Source organism: Labrus bergylta, chromosome 21, assembly GCF_963930695.1.
Source record: "Labrus bergylta chromosome 21, fLabBer1.1, whole genome shotgun sequence".
Taxonomy (NCBI): domain Eukaryota; kingdom Metazoa; phylum Chordata; class Actinopteri; order Labriformes; family Labridae; genus Labrus; species Labrus bergylta.
The window spans coordinates 2,206,460-2,222,318 of NC_089215.1; the positions used below are offsets into that span (position 1 = coordinate 2,206,460).

The 15,859-nt window shown below is 42.5% G+C and overlaps 2 protein-coding genes across 2 annotated transcripts in view; one reads left to right on the top strand and one right to left on the bottom strand.

Moving 5' to 3' along the window:
- Window positions 1–15,859, bottom strand: part of chad (chondroadherin) — a 228,688-nt gene that overhangs the window by 24,859 nt on the left and 187,970 nt on the right. The window lies entirely within an intron of this gene.
- Window positions 5,781–15,859, top strand: part of LOC110002839 (PH and SEC7 domain-containing protein 1) — a 75,149-nt gene continuing 65,070 nt past the window's right edge. Inside the window, 1 exon segment of the mRNA XM_065949992.1 lies at window positions 5,781–6,498. The gene's annotated coding sequence lies outside the window, so the exon portion shown is untranslated.

Here is a 15,859-nt window from a genome sequence, read left to right on the forward strand (position 1 = left end):
AAATTTTTACTGGTAAGAGGTTCAAATCCAACCTGTGACTCCTTTCCTACATGTCATTCCCCAACTCTATCTACTGCCCTGTCTCTCCAATAAAGGCACACAAAAATAAATCTGGAAAAAGGGTAACCAAACCTGATGTACATACTGAGCTGTGGCTCAGTGGTAGAGTCGTTCTCTCTCAACCAGAAGGCCGGGGGTTCGAGCCCCTTCTCCTGCAGCAACATGTATGTGAATGTGTATGAATGGATTAATTAAAACTGATGGACTCTTCACACAGCAGCCTCTACCATCAGTGTGTGAATGTGTAGGTGTGACCTGTGGAGTCAGAAGACTAGAAAAGAAATATACAAGCTCAAGTCCATTTCACATTTACATTTAGAGTTGAAATGAACCACAGTCTGTTTGTGTCTTTATTGCACAGAGGACTTCAAGATTTGGGAGCAGCGGATCACTCGACTAAAGTAAAAATAATAAAAGGAGAACAGAAGAGCACAGGCCTGCCCTTCAGTCAGAGCATAGAGGAGGTGTTGTGAGACACACGATGCCTTCAGGGTCTGAGTGAGAGCTGTTATAACAAAGTGGTCAGTGCTAACAGTGTTTGGGTTACCATCAGCTCGTACTGGAAGATTGTGACGGTCAGCCTGCTCTCTGTTTCATGCTGAGAAAAAAAAAACAGCCTTAGTGACCAGCGTGGTCTTGGATTACTGTTTTTTTTTTTATATACTCCTTCCCACGTCTGTTTTTATTTCTTCCTACACTCTCCCACTCTCTGCTCGCTCTCACTATCTCCTGCTTACCGTCTCTGTCAGTTCTCATCGTTTTTTCTCTCAGTATTTCGGGCCCGTTTTGCTTCAAAGAATGAGCAGATTTTTGCAAGTTCTGACTTTGAAGTATCCGTAATGAAGAGCGATATCGTGTGTTTTTTTCTGCTCAAAGCCAAGAATACATTTGGGAGGTGTGGAAGTGGGAGTATTTAGGAGTTGAGAGTGCTGGCTGACGAAAAAGGGCCTTGTTTTAGCGTTTGAGCTCGTGTGATGATGGCGAGCATTAGCATTTTTTACAATCCTGCTGTGTTGCCGTATAATCAGTGGTCGTCTGCTGAAGCTGCTCCAATCTGTGAGGGCTTTTTTTTTCCTTCTGTATGTTGGCTGCATTACAGATGGAGCGCTTTGCAGTGGCCTGGATCCTGTGTGTGATTAATGAAACACAAATCTGTTGTAGAGGCAGCTTTCTCCTCGCTATACGTGCTGAAATACCTCGTCTTGTCTGTGATGCCGGTCACTCAGCGAAGAGTGTAACATGAGTGGAGGGAGGCGGGATTCATTTCTTGGCTTGTTTGGTAACATTTCAATGCCAGTAAATCGATTTCCTCTGGAGTTTGATAACCCACAATGCCCTGCAAAGTGTCCAGCAGCGAGCAATGCCACAGATTATCTGAGTGCTTTAATTGCAAGAGTCGAGTTACATAAATCACAAGCTCTGTAATGCACTTCTAAATATTTGTACTGCACTTGATCTGAGATGAACAAATCCCTGATTTAAAGAAAAAGAAGTCTGTTAATGTTGACCCTTTGTGTTTAGCTTGTTGAGTCTTCAGATTCATTTTTGTCCGATGGTTGAATGAATTTGGAATCCATCTCTCGACACAGTGAAGGTTGGTTTCTGATCTTTTTTCACACATGCACTGCACTACTGAAAATGTGTTTAAATGCGTGGGCTACATCTGTGAATGCAAACAGACACATTTTTCATTCCTAGAATGTCTTTTTGGCTTATTATTGGCCTTTATTTTGTAGAGATAGGACAGTGGATATGGGTCAGAAATCTGGAGGAGAGAGAGAGGGGAATGACATGCAGGAAAGGAGCAACAGGCTGGACCCCAACCTGGGGGGACCACCTAGAGGACCACAGCCTCCATACATGGGGGGCAGGCTCTAACCACCAGGCTACCGGCACCCTTTTCAACCCGACTTCATCTAGAATGCCTGCATGCCTGCTGATTTCTCAGTAGACGGGCTGAGCTGACTGACACCTCAGATAGATTTACACGTGCCTAATACGACCACGCTTCAAAAATACTGACCTATCCCTTTAAGAACACGAGGAGAACATTTCTGCCATCATGAAACCGACATAGGTTTTTCTTAAAGTCTTTTAAGAAAAAAGATTTTTGACACTTAAATATAATATAAATCAAGTATATCCTCTGAAAATAACTCTGTGAGTCATGACCCCCTTGCTCCCTATCCCTCTTCCTGCATCTTATCCCATCTCTTCCCCTATCCGTTTCCAACCCCGGCGCAGTCTAGGCCTGTGAAGGCTGTTTCGTCATGAGCCGGGGATCCGGCCGAAGATTTCTGCCTTTTAATAAGGCAGTTTTTTCTTACTACTGTAACTTTTGCTGCTTTGCTAAAGTGCTCATGATGGATAGGCCGGATCTTTGTAACATAACAATGAGTAAGGTCTTTTTACCTGCTCTTTTGTAATGTTAACAGACAAAGAGTAAGGTATTTTACCTGCTTTTTGTAGAGTGTCTTGAGATAACACTTGTTATGAGTTGACGCTATACAAATAAATTGAATTGAATTGATTTGAATTGTCTACAATGGGTGTAACACCCGAGTCCCACCGTCTGTGATGTTTTCAGAGTTTTTAGAGTCCTATCTTCAGTTTGTTTACATCGCCCGGACGGCCGGCTGACTCCTCCCCTCGTGTATAAAAGTTGTTTAATTGAGGGACTAGAGAAAAGAAGAATAACATACTGTACTCACTGCTTAACTGTGTTTCTAGATCACGCTCATTTCAGGTAAATTTACATGCAGTGTGAAGATACCGGCATAATAAAGATCGCTAGCATTAGCATGCTAACACAACAATGCAGCGCGAGTTGTTTTGGTTTAATGCTGGTGCTCAAGGGCGACATCTGCTGGATCAAAAAATCACATATAAAGCCTTTAAGAACAAATTTAAGTCAATTCTGAAGATGATATATGGAAGTAGACACATATCTGAAGAGTATCTGATGATGAGAAGTGAGAACAATTGAATGGATGAAAAAGTGGGAAAGTAAAAAATGCATCTGGGGGAAATGTTAGGGATTGCAGGTCTGTGGAGAACTGGAAAGTACAAGGTTGAGGAAAAATCATTTCAACACCAATTTCTTTGTACTTCTTGACCTGACATCTCGTTGGAGTAAAAGAAAGATGGAGGATGAGGATCCAATTTGATCCTCCACATGTCCCACCGATGAGTTTATTTTTAAATCCCCATTGATCAATCGGTGTCATTCTCCCCCCTCGTATAGGACTCTCAAGTTCACCCACAAAGATCGTCTTTTGGTGGCTGGAGGCAAATCAACACGACCTCCTGATGTGATGTGTCCTTAATGTTATTTGCCTGAAAATAAAGCAGCAGCCATGATGAGAGAGATGTTGTTGCAGAAAGCCTCTGTGAGTGCTGACACTGCTGGAAGCTAAAAGCTGGCTCGGTGGTGCTTTTGGTGCAGTATGCAGAGAGGAGCATGCTGCTGATCGCTGCCCGTCATCTTCACCTGTTTCAATCACACACACACACACACACACACATACAGAGGTGTGTTCTGGCTCTGCTAACCGCTAAACTTTTGACTCCTGCTGAGGCAGACGACGCAGAGTTTGAGAACACAAAAAGACAATGACGAATCCCCTGTCAGAGGTACGTCACTGTGAAAACTCTCCAAACTCTCCGAGGTATTAATATAAGTAAACATAAGCGGCTTAAAGCTGCAACTTTGCCTCATCCGGTTTCTGTCTTCTTAGAGGACCTGACAGTCTGAGCCAGACCTGATCCCCGTGCTCTGCACCGTGTGTCGAGTGTCAGACTCTGCTGACTCATCAGTCGTGGAGTTATTTAGATAAATGAGCTGCTGGCTTCAAGGGCGAAGAAGAAGAGGTCAAAAGGATAAACCGATCTCTGACCCCTTCAGCGATCGTCTGACGGTGATGTATGCTTCTGGAAACAACGACCAACCATAGATTGTAAAAAACATGGACGTAGTCTCAGGGACGCCACCTACTGGTTTCTAAGGCGGGTTTTTGAGGCCCAACAATGGCGGTTGCCGTATTGGAAATGTTGTCTCAAGATCACTTTTGGTTTACCTAGAAACAGGCGAGGAGGCGGGCCTTAAGACAAAAGAGTTAAAAACACACCCACCTGTCATTCAGATTAGCCACGCCCCTAAATGTGCATACCTCTTCGACTGCATATGATCAAAACTGAGAGATACAAAAAAAAACATCCACCAACTCTGAGCTCTTCACACCAAAACAGTTTTCTAAAGAAGGTTGTAATAAAGGGCATTTTAATATGAGTGTGTGTGGGACTCCTGAGGCTTCTGCAGCCAGCCTCTAGTGGCCACTGGAGGAACTGCAGTTTTTTGCTCTTAAGCATTGGCTTCATTTTTTAATGCATTCATCCATACTTCCATCCTTCCTTCTTACTTTCCTTTTTGCCTTCCTGTTTTCCTTCCAACATTCCTTCCTTTCTTCCTTCCTACTTTCCTTTCTCTCTTTCTTTCTTTCCTCTTTTGTTCCTTTCTACCTTCCTTTCTTCCTTCCTTCCATCCATCTATCATTCCTTCCTTCCTACTTGTCTTTCTGTCTTTCTTTCTTCCCTCTTTTGTTCTTTTCTTCCTTCCTTCTTTCCTACTTTCCTACTTTCCTTCCTTCCTTCCTCCCGTGCACATTCAGTCCGCACAAGTAGGTTCTGGTGCAGGTCTTTCCTTGACCCACTTGACCATATAACAGAACAATAATCTGTTAAAAATCACCTTCGGCTGCTTTAGAACAAACACCAACATGAACTTTCAAACTAAGTGAAGAAGTGGGAAAGTGTTTTTGTCCGTTTGAAGCTTTCATGCTTCTCTTGAATATTTCAGGAGAGCGAGTGTTCACCTGCTCTGATGTTTCAGACTCTTCAGGAGTTTTTTTTTTTTATGAATCGTAGGTCACATGTGTCCCTCAGTTTCTCTTTGTCTCACTCAAACATCCTTTATGTGTTCTATAGAGTTCATGATGTCTTAACTGCACAGACTCCTGCAGCGTTAAGGGAACCATCAGGATGGAACTTTATGTTCTCTCCTGAATTATTAAGAGCTGCTACAGAATAACATGCAGCAGAGAACCCTGACTTAAACCTCCTGCAGTAAATATAGATGTTGTACAATATCAACAAAGGAATGTGGACCTTTGGGTGTTATAACCACGTCTTTAAAAGAACGCCATAAAGACGATGATAGATAGATAGATACATAGGAACTTTATTAATCCCTTGGGAAGGAGAAAGAATCAAATTTAAAAGCGATGATAGGCTGACGATGAGGGAGGAACGCCATGCAGCTCGGTTAGATGAGAGACCGTCAATGAGACTGCTGGTTACCCAATGACAGCTCGAGAGGACAGTTAGCAGCAGAAATGACAAAATGTTAAATTTCACATTTTAAATGTGTCATGAGAATTTACCTCGTGCAAAATCCCTTAAAAAATATGCAAACAGTTTGAATTTATTCTCCCTTCCTTTTAATGAACCACTGAGGTGTTTCTACTTTCCTTCCTACTTTCCTTTCTCTCTTTCTTCTTCCCTCTTTTGTTCCTTCCTACCTTCCTTCCTTTCTTTCTTCATTTCCTCCTTCCTTCCTTCCTTCCTACTTGTCTTTCTTACTTTTTGTCTTTCTTTCTTCCCTCCTTTGTTCCTTCCTTCTTTCCTACTTTCCTTCCTTCCTTCCTTCCTACTTTCCTTTCTCTCTTTCTTCCCTCTTTTGTTCCTTTCTACCTTCCTTTCTTCCTTCCGTCTTTCTTACTTTCCTTTCTACCTTTTATCCATCCTTCCTACTTTTCTTCCTTTCTTTCTTTCTTCCCTCCTTCCTTACTTCCTTCCTTCATCCATCCATCCTTCCTTCCTTCCTACTTGTCTTTCTTACTTTCTTTCTGTCTTTCCTTCTACCCTCCTTTCTTCCTTCCTTCTTTTCTACTTTCCTTTTAATGAACCGCTGAGGTGTTTTGGAGGAGGGGTTCACACATGCTTGAGATGTTCCTGACGTCCAGATTTTCATACAGTCACATCTGCTGTGCCTGTTTTTTTGTATTTTTTTTCTCAGCAAGCATGCAGAAGGGGGGTCTTGTGCATTTTAACAGTTTGTCTCCCCGTCTGTATCGGGGCATGTTCCCCCTCCCTCACCCACTTCAGCACTTCATTCTCTTCACTGACTCAGCATGCATGTGAGAGGCGGGGGGGAAGAAGCAGAAGGCGGGACTAGGTGAGGCGAGCATGCTAATTGGATGAGTTTGAGCAGTGTGTGTGGAGGGAGGGAGTCAGTGCTGGTCGGACAGGTCTGTGTGCACCGCTCTGCTGGAGAGGAGGAAGGAAGGAAGGAAGAATGGAAGAGGAGAGAGGATGAGACGAGTTAAAGCATGTGGGAGGTGTAAATCCTGTACGGATGGAGTGGCTGTTAGAGGAGGAGAGGTGAGTTTGTGTGTGTGTGTGTGTGTGTGTGTGTGTGTGTGTGTGTGTGTGTGTGTGTGTGTGTGTGTGTGTGTGTGTGTGTGTGTGGAGTAGAGATGTTTCTGTGTGTGACAGCTCAAGGTAAACAAGCAGTGAGGTGGCTGAATGCTTTACACCGTGATCCAGTTGCTCCAGATGTGTGAGTCACTCTCAGACTTATAAATGATTTGTAAAGAAGTGTGTCTCTTCAGTAAAGTGTGTGTGTGTGTGTGTGTGTGTGTGTGTGTGTGTGGTGTGTGTGTGTGTGTGTGTGTGTGTGTGTGTGGGTGGCTGACACTGAGAGTGTGAAGGCATGAATGAGAGAACATGTGTGAGGCCGTGTGAAAGGAGCGAGGGACTGCATATTTGTGTGTGAGCGTGTCGATACATGCAGCTTTAAGAAGGTTTCCATGTCAACAACAATGTGATTTAACACTGAGCTGCTTATTAACATTTAAAATATACATTTTATTACATGAACTCTGCTGCAGTTTGGACACAATGTGCAATAGCCACTGTTCATTTATCTACACTGTGTGTTGTTAGTTCTTGTTGTTTTTTTAATCTTTTTATCTTTCATGTGCTTTTTGTCTATTTTTATCTCGTCTAGCGCTGCTGGGCTGATCGTCCCAAACTAAATTTAGTCGCACGCCCAAAATAACAATAAAGTATCTCATCCTCTGTAGCTGATGTACATGTTGGCTGGGGATTATTTTTCTAATAGTCAACAAGCTCCTATCGTTAAAGGAGGAATCAGTAAGATGTGTAGTGAGTGAAATGATAAAGTGATCTTACTATATGATCAGACATTAAGGAAACATGCTATGTTGAAGTGCTGACTTCTCTGACAACAATGCAGCAGCCAGTATGTCCTCCTTCTAACTTTAGATTCCCCTCACGGCTGTTTTGGACGCCCCTCGGTTTGTCAGATATGAGAGCAGTTATCAGGTCAACAGGTGTTGCAGCGATGGAAGAGAAGTGGTTCACATAGAAGTGATTGTACCCGACCTAAAAAGCCTCTGCATGTTTCTAATAAGCTCCACGAGCAGAAACGTGCTCAAACTAGGATCAATATTGGAGATGCTTTTGAAAAATGGAGAGAGGTTAGAACACAGAAAGGTTTACAGACCCATGCAGAGCTGGATAAACACTGAAGCTTCAGAGTCCACCACATGGTGACCTGTGTGAGCATTGACTCTAGAGAGGAGGGGGGGGGGGAGACAGCTCTCTATGATGTTTAGAATCTGAACTACAGTACCCATTTTTAACACTAGGCGTCATGGTTACATACTGCTCCTTTAACACAGTTCTGTAGTCCAAACTAGTTGTATTTTTGTATTTCAGAGTGCTGATGTTTCTGAGGGGTAGCTCTGCTGAAACCCTTTTTTTGTCTTCTCCCGTGTCAGTGATCTTCAGTCCTCTCTAAACTCTTCTAACTTGACATTTTCAGTCCAGCGTGATCGTGCAGTAGAGTATAATTGGACGAACAAGGTCGCCTGCTGCGTTCTGATTTGATCTGAAATGTGAGTCTCTTTACGTTAGAGTTGGAAGTCTGAGTTTGCTCGTTGGAATTCTAAATGTCTTGGGGTGATTTCAGAAGGAGGAATAATATAACTTTGGTTAGAAATGTTGATATTAATACCTTTATCGATGTGTTTCCTCACAGCAAAGACATGTCAGTTAGCCTGCAGCTCAGAAAACATGTTTCAAATGAACGTACATAAAAGTGTTTCAGCAGTGACAGCATCACACCGAGTCCTAACAGCATCGCACGCTCGCTGTCCACACTGCATCCGTTTAATATTTGATTATTTACTCTGTGAGTTTCAGTTTCCCCCTTGCTAATAGTTTAACATCTCATGCTTTTTTTGTATTGAAGGTGAACAAATGGAAGTCAGGTGTTGACTTTAATCACAACACTCAAAGGATTGTACATTTTTCTCCGGTGTTGACGCATGTGGAAATGATTAATGCACCTTTATCTCCTCTTAGTAAAAACAAGCTAACAAGCTCTGCGAGTTCCTTCTAGAGTCCCCACGTTCCTTCTTCCTCATCCGTTTACGCGAGCAGGAGAGAGTAAAATAGAAACGGGGCGGCTCTAAAGCTCTTTTCACACGTGCACCGCTCTCCTGAACATCTCCTGAAATTGTCCAGCATGGGAACTCAAACAGCAAAATGTTAACCCAGACTTTTTCCTGCCAGCCTCTTAGTAAAGTATTGAAGAAGTCCAGGTGAGCTGCAGGTAGAAGTCTGGAACATTACAGCTTGGGGATGACGTTTATACAATGTGAGCAATGCAGAACCAGAAGAGAACATCCGGCCTTCAGGAGGAAGGAGTTTATACAAAACAACAACAACAGCAGCGATGTCTGCTTGTTTGAGAGATGAGGAGTTTCTTGCTGTGAGGGTCGACACTGAAGTTGTTGAACTGACCACGTGTTTGCTGCTTGTTGTGACATTAAGATAAGATCAAATAAGATAATCCTTTTAGCACTTTGAGATTTTTTGCATTATAAATAAAATATATTATTATTATTATTATTATTAATAATAATAATAATTATTATTATTATTAATTATTATTATTACTATTATTATTATTATTATTATTATTATTATTATTTATTATATTATTATTATTATTATTCATCCCCAGTTTGGAAATTCAAGTGCTGCAGTAGTAAAAGACAACAGGATGAACATGCATATGAATATTAATACAATTAGAATAAATAAGAATAAATAAAAAGTATTTACAACTATTATAAGTAAAATGTTTGTCAGTGATTCAGTAGACAGACTTTAGGACCCACTGCTGTTGTACAGTCTGATGGCAGTCGGCACAAAGGAGGAGCGCCTGAAGCTCTCGCTTTTGCACCTGGGGGGGGGATATGAGAATTACAACATGACTTCTGCAGCGTCCTGTTAACGTCATGTCCCGTCCATGTCGGGGGCAGACTATTTAGAAGTCTGTTTGTGAGAAGGGCTTGAGACTGCATGTTATCAAATCTTCTCCAGGATCATCTTTTTTAGGATTTACACTTTTTTTTACTCTTGACTGTTTGGGTGCACTCACACTAGGCCCAGCTGCCCTGTACCGTACTCAAGCTGAAGCACGAGTGCAGAGTTCACCCTCAGTCAGGTGATCTCTTCATTTGTTGAACCTGAATCTCTCTTTTCTTTACAGAGCAGACACCAAACATTTTTGTTAAAGATTTATCTTTGAAACTTTTACCTTTATTTGGACAGGACAGTGAATGACATGCGGGACAAGAGCCACAGGTCGGACTTGAAGCAGGACTATCGTCTCTGTACATGTGATGCGACCTAACCGCTAGGCCATCTGCGCCCCACAACAAACCCCTTTTTTTTTAACTTTTGGTGGCAGCAGATAAAACAAAAAAATTTATTCTAAGGAGAGAGACGATGTCGAGTATCTTATGCATCCTTAACATCTCGTTAGGAGGAAAAAGAGAGAAAGCCTTGTTCTGAGTGAGACAGCTGCTTCTTAGCTCGTTCCAGGTTTCCTCTGCTGCTGCATCATTTTGTTATTTTCATGAAACAATCTCAGATTGAATGAAAAAATTGTATCCAGTTCACGTCAGGTGTGAGCGGAGGAGTATCAGCTGCGAGGTCACGGCCGGTGTGCTGCTGATTGAATGCCTCGCCCTCCTCCCTCTCCTCCCATAACAAGCCTCTGCAGCTTTCTTCTCACACACTCACACACTCACACACTCACTCACTAACACACACACTTTTTGTTTCCTGTGCATGAGTCAGAGGACCCGTCTCTTTGGTCTGAACGTGTGTTTGAAGGAGGAGAAGCAGGAGAGCGGGGGGGACCGCCTCGTATCAGACAAAGTCGTCTCTCTGACACTTTCCTCTTTCTCTCCAGGTCTCCTCTCTTTGACAGCAGTTTGGTTAATCCTGATTCCAGATCCAGATCGACATCATGTGTTTGTTTGATGACAGGACATTTGTAGGGATTTGCACGAGTAGGTGGCGTGATGTAACCTGATAAGTGTAGAAAAATCGATGGTGGCTTCGATCTGTGTGAGCAGATAATTAGAGGTTTCTTGTTGCACGCTGATCGTCCCCTTTAATCTCCTCAAGGCTTTTTATTTATTACGTACTTAACTGCAAAAAAAAATAATCAAATCTGCTTGTGCACGGTGCCAGCAACGAGCAAGCAGAGAGCTAATATTAGCACGAGGATCCTTCCACCAGGGAGCTAATATTAGTGCTGCACTCGCTGCTTTGGGGTTTAATTACCTGTGTGATGTGTCTTGTAAAAGCCCAACACACAGACCCTGCACAGTTTGTCCATATGTGTGCATGTGTGCGTGTGTGTGTGTCCTTGTGTTAGAAAAGTGACCCAGAAGGACTACAAGAGGATGAGTCATCGGTGCTGCGGCTGTAGAAACTCTTTTTCTGTTTTGTGGGGAGATGCTGCTCAAGATTTCTGTTTTGTCGTCTCCCATCACGTCTGTTGTTAAAATGTAAGAACAGGTTGAGTAAGTCGTTCTCAGAAGTGAATGAGATGAAGTATCATGACATTGACACCGTACACAGATGTTCAACAAACAGCCGTCACACCAGAGACACCTTTTCACCCAGACGGATGTTTTGCAGGACACAGCAATTCACGCTCAAGCAAACTGTTTGACTGTCTGAGGTCAGGAAGAAGTAAGCCATCAGGTCTCGCTCTCTCTCTCTCTCGTTCTCTATCTCCCTCTCTCTATCTCCCTCTCTCTCTCTCTCTCTCTCTCTCTCTCTCTCTCTCTCTCTCTCTCTCTCTCTCTTAGGCTTTCACACTTGCAGAAATCTCCTGAACAACTCCTGATATTTCCAGGAGGAGCTGTATGTTTGAACGCAAACGCAGCAGGATATTCTCCAGAGAATTCACCTCAAGTCAATAGGAGGGGGGAGTGGCATTTATACAGTGAATGCTGCATGGTGCATCGAGTGTACACATGCGACCACTATGATCTCCATGCACGTAATGAAACGGCTGCTTCATATTTGTATTGTTCTCCGCTATTTTGTGGATGTTGTAAGTCCTCCCGTAATTATCTAGATATTATCCGGAGTGCAGATGTGAAAACGGCTAAAGTCAAAAGAACTTACTAAAAGGAAGTTCAAGTTCCTTCAGATTGTTGTTGAGTGAGTACACTCCTCTAACTCTAACTCCTCTCACCGTTCTGTTTGCGATGAACATTCACACGTTGAGCTCTTATAGACGGCTGAAGTGTTTCTCTGTAAATCTCTGCTTGTGGCAGGTGGTGCTAATGTTCTGTTTCTAACTTCTGGCACAGCAGCGATGCTTCCACCAGAGCCAAACTGGACGTCTGTCAGAAAAAAAATGGAAACACTGGCGCCCAGCAGGGTGTAACGATTATTTATAGGCCGAGGAAGAAAGTAGTGGATGGAGAGAAGAAAACACTTCTTCATCAGACAGTAATGTAATGTCACATCCAGTTTCTCCACGTTATATTCCACAAGTCTCAAATCACAAAGTTACCTGTTGGAAAAGTCACTTAAATCAAGAATCATATGAATTCAAAATCAGACTTACAGAGACTGTTCACAAAATAATTCAAACATGAAATCTTCTGGTGTGGATGGAATCATAATCCTGAATACAGAAAAATCGTTTTTTTCAACAAAATTGAAAAATATTGCATAAAAACACAGTGATTCTAATATGGGTGATTTTTTACCCACTTATGGAAGAGTCTATATGCATCTAATGACTGTCCTCATATCACGATATCTGCTCTCTTGAGATTCAGCTGGAGTGACCATTAAAACAACATATGTGCACTTCTTCCTGCAGAAGAAGAAGACAGTGAGGGTTGTGTTCCTGCTTCCTGTAACTCTACCCTCACATCAGTCTGGGCGACTTCCAGCAGAGCTCTCTCTTCCAAACATGACTCCATCATCCTGCTCTCACCTTCTCCCTCTCTCTCTCCCTCTCTCCCTCTCTCTTTCTGAAAGCTTCCTCGCTTCCCGCTCTCTGCCCGACCCCGTCTCGTTTCCTCTCCCTCTCCCCGTTCTTTATCTCTCTCGTCGATATCTCCGATGATAAATGAAGAGATCGATGATGGAGACCTGTGAATTTCAGGTTCTTTCCTCAATCGATGACAGTGGCTGTAAAGTCCCACTTCCTGGTGGCAACAAAGAAAATTCATATCCTGTGATCCTGCCCCCTCACTGCATGGTCAGTCATATTTATGATGCAGCTACGAGTGTCTATATTTAGCTTCCACGCTGCGTCCACACTAGCAGGTCATTTTCAGTTGACACTTTAAAACACTGAAGCAACAAAAGAAGGGTTAAAAGTCCTCTTACTCTGTTTCTGTTCTACTCGCTCTGCAAACAACAGAGACTGTGCATCAGAGGAAAACATTTGTACAGCATGTAGGACAGACACTCTGCTTGCACTTTGTGATCCTCAACACTCGGTTTTGAGTATTTTATAACTTTAAAGTGTCATTCAACCTTTATTTATACTCGAAAGATCATTGAGGGGAAACCCTCATTTACAATGACATCGAGTCATTCCAGAAATAATTAGAAAACAGACATTAAATCAAAAAGAAAAACAGGAGACAGATAATACAAGACTGATAAACTCAGTCTACAAAAGTCTAAAATGTCCTAGGATAATTAAGCGAGTACAAAACTGCAATAAATAAACACACCGATGTAAAACAGTTACAAACGGAGGTTGGGAGGTTTAAAATAAGGTTTCTAAAATGCACAAAGGGTAAAAATGAATTCCCCTCAAGAAGATGCTGTTTCTACTTTTTATCTTTCATACTCCTCTCATTAAAAGATTCCTGTCATAAACATTTTCAAAAACTGCAAAAATCATCTTCTTATACCACAGGAATAAGCCCAAGAGGAACAAGACAATATGATAATCCATTATTGATCCACAAAGCAGCAAAGAATGATCAAAGCAACATTCAGGTTGTGTTACAGCTGTGTGTTGTTCCCTCTGCTGCTTGTCTCTTCTCTCCCCTTCATGTACTCATTTCTTAATGAGGTGCACCCTTAAAAGTGAGACTTTTTTTTTTCTTAAATACTTCTTATTTGATAGTTTTGAAGAAAAACAACATAAACTGTCAGAATGAGCAGATATACATTTGTATATGGTTTGTATAAAAGATCTACCTATAAGTGCTTCATCTATACAGGCATGGATGAATATTTCTGGTAGCTCATTCTACGACAGAGAAGAAGAAAAAATAAAAAGAGAGCAAAAGAACAACGGAGCATATTAACTTATCAAAATAAAAATAAAAAGTGGGCCTTGGATTGTTCTGCTCTAAGTTCAATGCTCGAGTACACGCACAACTTCACTCTTTGTTGATCTTCCTTTCAGGAAGAGGGAGACTTTTGGAGTCCAGTTCGTTTGACTCGTGTGATACTTCACTTCAGCACCTTTTAAACTTTTCCTGAAAAAGTTTCTCAAAGAATCAAATCACACACTGATCAGATAATGATCTAAATTAGCACAGTAGCTTGAGCCTTAAAACTCTTTCTCTCTCTCTCTCTCTCTCTCTCTTTGTCACGTTTATGACGCAACAAAGGAGCCAGGTCGTTTCCCTCACACCTTCAGGAGGAACAATGGCAGCCTGCAGAGCCTCCGACCAGTGGAGGACAAAGAGCTTCTTCTTTATTTCTGTGAATGGTGTAGCTGTGGGAAGTGCAGCTCTGAGGTGTAAAACATGAGTGTGACAAATGGAGAGGCAGTAAAAGTTGTGTGCTAATTAGAGATGAAGAAGGGAGACATTGTTGGAGCATTTTTTTAAATTAGGAAGGTTGCAAATTCTCTTACCCAGAGTTAAAAAAAAGAAAAAGAAGCTTCATTAGATGGTTAAGAGTGGATGTGAGGGTCAGAGCTGCAGCCTCATGCAGAGACACTTATGTTTTGTGTGTGTGATGTTTTGTGATCAGGAGAATTTGTGCAGATTGTTCAAGGTTGAATTTGGTCTCCATCAGACATTAACTCGGGTCAGAGGAGGGGAGGTTTCTCTCTCTCTCTCCCCGCGTGCCAAGTCCATCACAAGTTCTCTTTGTTCTGTCAACTTCAGTTTGCGACACACACGTCCTCTCCCACTGCTACCATAAGGCAACTCCAATCTGTCGCTGCTGGCACCGGTCTGGAGTTCACCGCCATTTCTCCCCCCACCCCCCTCGTTTGAGCGACTTTTCCTTCTGTACAAGAGTTCTGTTGTCTGGGGCGCTTGCTGGCGTGGAAAAGACGATCTACATGCACGCTAAACAGATGGGGGATGCTTGGAAATGATTCAGCTCGGATTAGTTGGATTCAGCTCCGCAAAGAGCCAAAAAAATGGCTGCAGCAGCGCAGGATTTAAACTCAACAGTACAAAGACATTTCTGCGATAAGAGTCTGATGTAGCCTATGATGTGGTGTGTGTGTCCTGGATCTGATGTTTGACTTGTGGGTGACCCCTCGGAGGTTTGACAGATCTGGGTGTAGACCGACAGGAGAGGATATAAATAAACTCCTCACTCTGTCTTTGCTGCACTCCTTAAAATAAAATGTGATCCGATCAGGTCGATCCAATTACACATAATTCATTCAAGCCTATTTCTCCTCTCTCGATCACTGCTAAGGATTAATTTGTGTCTGAATCCTGAGCGTTGAGTTGTCAAATTTAATAATTTATATGAAGCCCCCCATCAGCAGGTTGAACTAACGGTGAGTCAGAGAGCGAAGAAAGACGTGAGTGAACATTTCCTGCTTCCTCTCCCTGCAGCATGGGATCATATTCCCTCTGACACCAAACACCTTACTACATGTAGCACAATGTTTTTACCCCACAGGACGTGTGCATGAGAGTCATAGTATTCAGATCTGCTCATGTGTTTTGTTATATCTCTTGTAGGGCTGCACAATAAATCACATCTGCATTATTGCATTTTGAGGATTTGCAAAAGAAAACATCACAAAAGTCTGAATTTATCACAACAAATAGGAATGAATAAAAAAATCAATGCTTGTTGATTATGTTTGAACTATTAGATGGAGGCCTGAGCATCAGTAATGCACACTTTGATGCAGTAAGATAAAGTAAGCTCGCTAACAGCTGTTGTTAGATCAACAGTTTAGGGGCGCTGCACTCTGTTGCAGCGGGTTTGTGCTGGTTTCGAAAAACCCCGGCCAGGCAGGTGACTTTCTGTGTGGCGTTCTCTCTCTGCTCACTCTGACTTCACATAAATGCTACTAGGGGTGTGGCAGCAGAAACTCCGGATACATGGGGGCAAGCGGCAACAATGAATTTCCGACTTCCGAGATCCAAAAATACAA